This window comes from Zea mays, chromosome 8 (genome assembly GCF_902167145.1).
Source record: "Zea mays cultivar B73 chromosome 8, Zm-B73-REFERENCE-NAM-5.0, whole genome shotgun sequence".
Classification (NCBI taxonomy): domain Eukaryota; kingdom Viridiplantae; phylum Streptophyta; class Magnoliopsida; order Poales; family Poaceae; genus Zea; species Zea mays.
In genome coordinates this window covers 76,731,195-76,738,896 of record NC_050103.1, presented here as the reverse complement: position 1 = coordinate 76,738,896, position 7,702 = coordinate 76,731,195, and the positions used below count along the sequence as shown (strand labels likewise).

General features: G+C 51.4%; 1 pseudogene; it reads left to right on the top strand.

Moving 5' to 3' along the window:
- Positions 1 to 3,993: 3,993 nt before the first annotated feature.
- On the top strand, positions 3,994 to 5,306 carry LOC103637028 (S-type anion channel SLAH3-like; annotated as a pseudogene).
- Positions 5,307 to 7,702: the final 2,396 nt, after the last annotated feature.

Below are 7,702 nucleotides of genomic sequence, written 5' to 3'. Positions count from 1 at the left end.
AGACGGTTGTGGATCCCTTGGGGTTGGCGGTTGTCTCGAAGACGATCGCGCACCGTGGGTGCCCTCTCTCTGGTGGGCGCGGAATGGACTGAGGCCTCCCTCTTGAAACGAGAGGGTCCCGCCTGGTGACTTGAGGCGAGCTCCCGGAGTTGAGAGGCCGAGCTCTCGGCCTGCTAGACAGCGGCGCATTCCAGGAGCTCCCAATGTTCGCCGTGGATGCGGCATCCCTCGGTGGTAGAAGGCTTTGGCATGGTGCAGAGTATGATCGCAGCCACTGCGAGACTCTGACTGGCCCGGTTAAGGGCGAGTGGTGCGGCGGCGGCGTTGTCTTCCATGATGCGACGCTGGACGTCTCGTGCCTTCGCGCGCGTGCCCCATAGAGGGTTTTGCCAGCGACGTCCTTCTCCAGTGCTTGCCGCAGATGCTGCAGCCATTGTTGTTCTTCTCCAAGCTTGTCGTGAGCTCTCGAAGCTGCTCGAGGTGAGCCACGTGGCTCCTAGGACGGGTCTAGGGTCCACCTGGCTCCCCCACTTCTAGAATGCACGAGGGAGGCTGGTCACCTTCCCGTGGCATGCTGAGGTGATCTCCCTCGTTAGGGATCCCTAAGTCGATGTGGAAGCATTCCCGGGTTGGGTCGTAGCCCTCGCCACTGGTGCTGTAATCTTCTGAGCTCTCGGAAAGAATTTCGTCGCATGCATGTAGGAACTACAGCATGGACTCAGGGTCTTGTAACCCAGAGAAGTTCAAGCCAAAGCTCGAACCGTCCTCTTCCTCGGAGTCCAAGCACCCTGAGGTAAAAGGATGTATGGCATACAACCTGGTGACAGAGCTGATGTTGAAACTTTGCTGAAAGGGGATAGGATCAAACACGGACAGTTCTCCCCCAGCCCTTGCCATGTCTTGCCAAGGAACGTCCGGCTCCTCCCGACCCACGGGCGGGGAGGTCTGACGTGGCTAGTATAGCTCGCTCAATGGCGTGGGGAGTTAGTGTTTCCCATGCTGCAGGAGGTGGTACCAGGAAAGTTGACACAGGTGCCGTCGGCAGTGTTCTGGGCACGATGCTTATGTTGGCTAGGTCCCTCCAAAGGGAGTCTACGCCATCAGCCATCTCGAGAGTTTCACCAGGGCACGGGGTGCCATGGGTGGCATGGTTGTGGTTGTTCCATCTTTGCCCCCTGCGACGAGAAGTGCGGCGACGGGTGCTCGGACGCTCAAGAGGGACAGGCAGGAGGAGTGCCATGTAGTACTCGATGCCGAGTGACATGAACTCTAGGCTCCCGAACCTGATCACTATCCTGAGCCTGAGCGGTGGATGAAAGCTTGCCATCTAGAGTCTTGATGGGAATTGGATGTGTTTCACGCGACAGACCCCTACCTGATAAGCAAACTGTCGGTGTTCGAACTAACGGTCCTAACCAACTAGTAAATGATGTTGCATGCCTAGAATCTAGACGGTGTGTGAGTTGACACAAGCGATTTATCCTGGTTCGGGCAATGCAAGGCCCAACTTCCAGCAGAGGGGTGATGCTTATATTACTCACCCCAAGGTGTCTGCGGTAGGGATTACAAGCACGACGGGAGAGGGGAAGTCCCCACGTCCCTAGAACTGATTAAGGCAAGTGCCAATACCGAAATACTTGGAGGAAAACTATTGAATGTTCGCCTGCCCCTTGGAGGAGCTACGACTGCCCTTTTTATACACCTAAGAGATGTACGCTGTTGAACCGGGGGTCGTCGTGTTTCCGGATGAGAAGTCTTGGCGTCCTGTGGGTGACATGACGATACACTACGTTGTTGACTCGGGCTTGTTGTTTTCCCGCTAAGAGCCGAGGCCGAGGTTGAGGGGTTGGCCATACGCCCGAGCCCCCAGGGCGGGGGATGCCTATACCGTAGATGTTGTAATAGGGCTTCGGTATGGGTAAAAAGCCTGCTTACGGGATGCGTCAGTGTCCCTGTGCTGGGTGACATTGGGATTCCTTTGCTGAGGATATCGAGGTCAGAACCCTGCTCGGGCGAGTCGGAAGTCTTCTCGAGGCGATGATCGAGCTTTTTCTGACGTGTGCCATAGTTGGCAGAGTGGTCGCCTACGGGATTCTCGACGGAGCAGGTAGCCGAGGCCGAGCTGGAGCGAGGCAGAGACAGCATCCGAGGGCGAGCCCAGCGTCGGGCGAGACAGAGATTGCACCTGAGGGCGAGTCTCGCGTCGGGCGTGGTGGAGTTTGGCGCCTGAGGATCGGTTTGTTTTTCTGTCGTATTAGGTGTCCCATTGGGGGAGATGTCATGTGATGTACGTGCATAGTGGCGCGACCGTAATCATGTTGTTGTGCCTGGATGCAACTGTTGTCTTGTTGCCATTGTGCTCCTGTGCAGGGTAGGTGTGCGCATTAAATGCGAGTGTCCTCTGCTGGCCTTTGGATGTGTCTTATCCTCTCTGCTTGAGACTGGCTTAGGCGAGATGTATGGGGCGATTGTAGAACGAGGTGACCTCGGGCGAGGCAGAAATTGGAGGCGGAGCTGTGAGAGGCTTGGGCATGACGAAGATTTGCCAGAGGGGGAAGACCCTCTAGGAGGAGTTTCAGTCATGACGACATCTATGGGGAAGACCCAGGCTGTAGACCTATGGTGAGGAGGTGACTTGGCCTCTTATCTTCGGGGGTTACGTATCAACCTTTCCTGAGCGCATTTTTAGGGGTTTAATCTAGGTACCCCTAATTATCACACCCAACAGATTGCTTCTTGGAAGACTTTGAAACCGGGTCTCATCATCATATACATAAATATCAGGACCATCACCTATTATAAAGCTATGTGATGCACAACAAGCCAAAACTATTTTCACTTGAGTTTTCAAAGGGAAGAATGGTTGACTTGTTAGTATCTTAAATCTATTTTTAAGTGTGCCAAATGCCCGTTCAACTGTTGTTCTAAGAGATGAGTGACAGAGGTTAAACAATTGCTTTGCATTTTTTGGTCGTCTAGTACCCTAAAACTTCTTAAGATGGTACCAAATACCACGGTACGGGGTAGTATGCTAGGTCTTGCTGCATAACCAGCATCAGCTAGAAAGTAATGACCTACAATTGGATTTTACTATAATTAGCTATGCATTTGAAAGCAAAAATTTGGTATATATTTATGACTTTACCAATACCTTCAAGAATTTTTAAGCCCCAAGGGTGTCACAGAGTGTCTTGGAGCACGAAAGAATCATGACTTCATGAGCTGATCCTTCCCATCCTGCCCACGCATACGTAAACCTAAGATCAAAGTCCACCGCAGTTAATACATTCTGTGTTGGGTAGTGTTTTCTACCCCTGAACCTATCTTGTATATATATAGGAACCCATGTTGGTACATGTGTGCCATCAAGTGCTCTAATACATGTCTAACAACAATGAAAAAACATAATTTTATTAGTACATGTTAAAGGGTGATATAAGGATGGATTCAATTATATATATATCTTACCTCAGAATATGGATGAAACCTTCCCGAGCTATTAGAAATCTTTGGATGAGTCTCTATGGATCTCATGGTAAATGAGGTCACGTGATAGGACACATAGAGCATCTAAAACAACATTAAACTACCTACTAACTGTCTCTCTGTCTCTCTAGACCGCAATAATTCAAAACAAACAGATCTATATCTATGCATCAATGGCCAACAAATTTCATAAACATGGCTACCCGTTCTTCAATTGAGACATTGATAGAGTCCACTAAAAGTCCATGGGTCCTTAAATGACCACATAAACTGTGAAAAACAAATTTACGCATACGCAACTCACTAATGCAGTTGGCTTCGGTCCCATGGTACAAACGGTTAACCGCCTTTCCCTTTCCAAATCTCTTTGTAACAGAGAACATATTTGGTGCGTTTCTTATTCAATATATTCAGTTGCAACTTATACCACAATAAAACAATCGTATGGTAATGAAAACAAACACCCTTCTCTCTATGAACTAATGATTATAGTTATTGCAATACTCAATGACGCCCATCTTCCTCCTGGACCTCAAGATCTACAGGCAGTGGATGTCCGGGACCGGCGGCTGTCCAAGGTGGCCACCCCGACCAACCACCTCGTTGTGGTGGGCAACTTCTTGGGCACGCTGCTGGGCGCCAAGATGGGGCTCCGCGAGGTGCCCATCTTCTTCTTCGCCGTCGGGGTGATGCACTACCTGGTGCTGTTCGTGACGCTGTACCAGAGGCTCCCCACCAACGCGTAGCTTCCCAGGGGAGCTCCACCCGGTCTTCATCCTCTTCATCGCCGCGCCTAGCATCGCGTCCGTCGGCTGGGCAAGGCTGTGCGGCGACTTCAACTACGTGGCCAAGATCTTCTACTTCACATCCCTCTTCCTCTACATGTCGCTGGTGGTGCGCCTCAACCTGTTCCGAGGCGTCCGCTTCTCGCTGGCATATGGTGGGCGTACACGTTCCCGATGACGAGCGTGGCCATCGCGACGGCCGTGTACGCGTCTGCGGTGACCAACGTACTCACCCGGGCGCTGGCCGTGGGGCTGTCCGGGGTGGCCACCGTCACCGTCGCTGGCGTGCTGGTGACCACCATGTACCGCGCGTTCGTGCGCAAGGACCTGTTCCCCAACGACGTGTATGTCCATCGCCTGTTGGGAATAGTCCCACATTGTGTGGTGAGAGTGTGATAGCATGGTTTATAAGGTTAAGGGCGCAACCCTCTGACAGGCTAGCTTTTTGGGGGAGTGTTGGCCCAAGAGACCTAAAGCCCGCTGCTATACGTGCGGGCGCGTGTGTCGCGGCCCGACAGCCTGGGTGGGCGCGCCGTGTGTGCGGGCGGCCCCGACGGACACGCCGTGTGTCGGCAGTCCGGTTCCAACAATTGGTATCAGAGCCAGGTTGGCCCAGTGCATTCTCAGACAAATCTCGGCTCACAATGTGTGAGGGGGAGATTGTTGGGAATAGTCCCACATTGTGTGGTGAGAGTGTGATAGCATGGTTTATAAGGTTAAGGGCGCAACCCTCTGACAGGCTAGCTTTTTGGGGGAGTGTTGGCCCAAGAGACCTAAAGCCCGCTGCTATACGTGCGGGCGCGTGTGTCGCGGCCCGACAACCTGGGTGGCCGCGCCGTGTGTGCGGGCGGCCCGGACGGACACGCCGTGTGTCGGCGGTCCGGTTCCAACATCGCCGTCACGCAGCGGCCCAGGGCGAAGTTCGGCAAGATCCTCGCGCACCTCCGCGCCTCCGGCGATGGCGTCAAGGACCTCGTCTTTGCCGTCTCCAGACTCCAGGCACGGCGGAGCCTCCTCCGTATCAGACGACGCTAGCGATCCGCCGTCGCAGCAGAGAGCCGTAGCTAGGGCAGCACACCACACCACACCACACCCGCCGATCTCCAGACAGTCGTTATCATCATGGCTGCCTGACGAATACAAGTAGCCCTTGGATTTTGCATCCGTGCTGGTGCAAACCAATGGTAGTGTCAGTGGCCCAATAAGCAATCGAACCAAAACCAATGGTAGTGCTAGTGCCATGAAGAGGCCCGGCCGGCCCGATTTCATCCGTGGTGGGTGGGCCTCCATCCCAATAATCATGCCCGTGCATGCATGGCATGGAAGGAGGACGAGAGAGGTAGGTAGCACGTGCACCAGCCAGCACACGACCTAAAACCTAAACGTCACATTTTTTATGTTGTGAATTGTGATTGGGTGGAGGATGCATGTCGAGGCTGGTAAATTGTGCACCACTCACTCCATCGTGGCATGCCGCAGTGAGTCAGAAGCTTAGCTTGTGCAGTGGCCCTAGAGTGAGAGCGCGACACGCACGTACAGTGCAGTGCACTGCCCCTCCATCTCTTTTCAAACGTCGCACAGATTTTGGTGCTCCCAGAGATATTGTCAGCAAAGTTACATGTGGTGAAGTGTGGTTGATGCACTGTCAGTTGGTAAGCAATAGTCCTATCACTTCCAGATTATTTTAAACTAGCACAATGCTCCAAATGACCGGTCACCTCTCTATTCACTACCGGAATTCGGCTCTTTAGCGAGTGCCAAATATTTTACCGAGTGTTCTTTTCGGACACTCTGTTAGAAAGTTAGGCATTTTTAGTTTTAATTTAATCCAGAAAAACAGTGCGATATATGTGATGACATGTATGTGCATGTGTGTATAACTACTCGCATAAGCAGTAAACAGCAATGAAACATGCACAAATACGAAGAACAGAGTGTACCCAGCGGAGGGACCGATGCTCAAGGCATCAGTGGCTCCATTCACACGAGACATCTCGTGTGTTTGTTCGATGTAGCCGTACGAAGTCGGTGCAGGAAGATGTACGCTGTGCAGTCCCTCGAACGGTCGCCGGGAAGAAGAACAGCAGCACGCGTCAACTCGGGAAGGCGACGAACAGCAAGCTGTGAACGAAGCAGCTGGACAAACAGGTCACGCGAGCAGTCGCGAAGACGCTCCCCAAAAATCTGATCGCCCGCACACCCGTGCAAGTGTATCTCTGCGGTCGGTGATTTCGGAGGCCTGCTCTCCCACTCTCTCTGTGCTCGCAGAAGATGGGACGGGAATGTGTTGTTTGCAATTCGCGTGAGATAATTCGCATAACTGGAAGAGCCCTCCCTCTCTATTCTTATAGGCGGTCAGAAGGAGGGAGAAGAACAACGGACAGAAACGGTCGCGCATTAGAACTAGAAACTGACGACAGTAACTGACGTCCGTTACTAGCCATAAGACAGGAAACAGACGGTTATCATGACGGTCATCGCTCCAGGCAAAATGCGAAACCGTTTGAAAGGAATATTCGGACCAAGGTCCGATCTACAGCCACGAGCCGGCGGCGGCGGCGGCGCGCGCGCGCGTGTGGCAGTCCTTCATCCTTTTCTCAACTTCTCAATAGATGCACCAATGGTCCACCTATTTAAGTTGATTGATTTGTCCTTTGAACTTCCAATATGGTACTAAATAATTAGTACACCATAGCATTAAAGTGGGCCATTAGCATTGACTATTATTGAATATTAATTTGGGCCAAGCCCACATTAATCCAACAATCCCCACCAAATGCTAAGTCACACAAAAAAGCTCTCATCATCTCAAACGTTTGATATACTGGTGTTTCGATGGAGACTATTAAGTTGAACATCCACCTAGAACTTAGACTACACTTGACCACAACTGCACAATGGACTAGGCCTTGAATTGGCAGTTTTGCGTGGAATGAGTTTCATCTAAACTCTTTACCAGTACTAGATTGCTAAACGCATCCCCTCTGGTTGGAGCATATAAGTCAAACTCCATAGCCTTTCATGGGTATCTAGAAACCACCCAGATCTCATAAACTGTGACTAGCAGTTAACCCATATAGGTATGTTCCTCTAAAGATGTTCTGTAGGACAACATCTTTGCTTCACAAAGCCACTTGGAACATATTAAGGTGTAAACACCAACCTACCTTACAGTAAGGAAAGATATGCATCTGAAATGAGCCTTATTAAGGGTCTTTCCTCTCAGTCTACCACTAGCTTGTTTCACCATTCTAATTCACGGGATCTCCGATCACATAGAACAGGTTACCACTATGATAAACTTTAGGTGGGTCTCATGCCCATCTCACTTGATGCACTATCTATCACACTACGTGATAGCCCCTTAGTAAATTGATCTGCCAGATTTTTAGACGTATGGACATAATCCAACGCTATTACTCCGGAGTTTC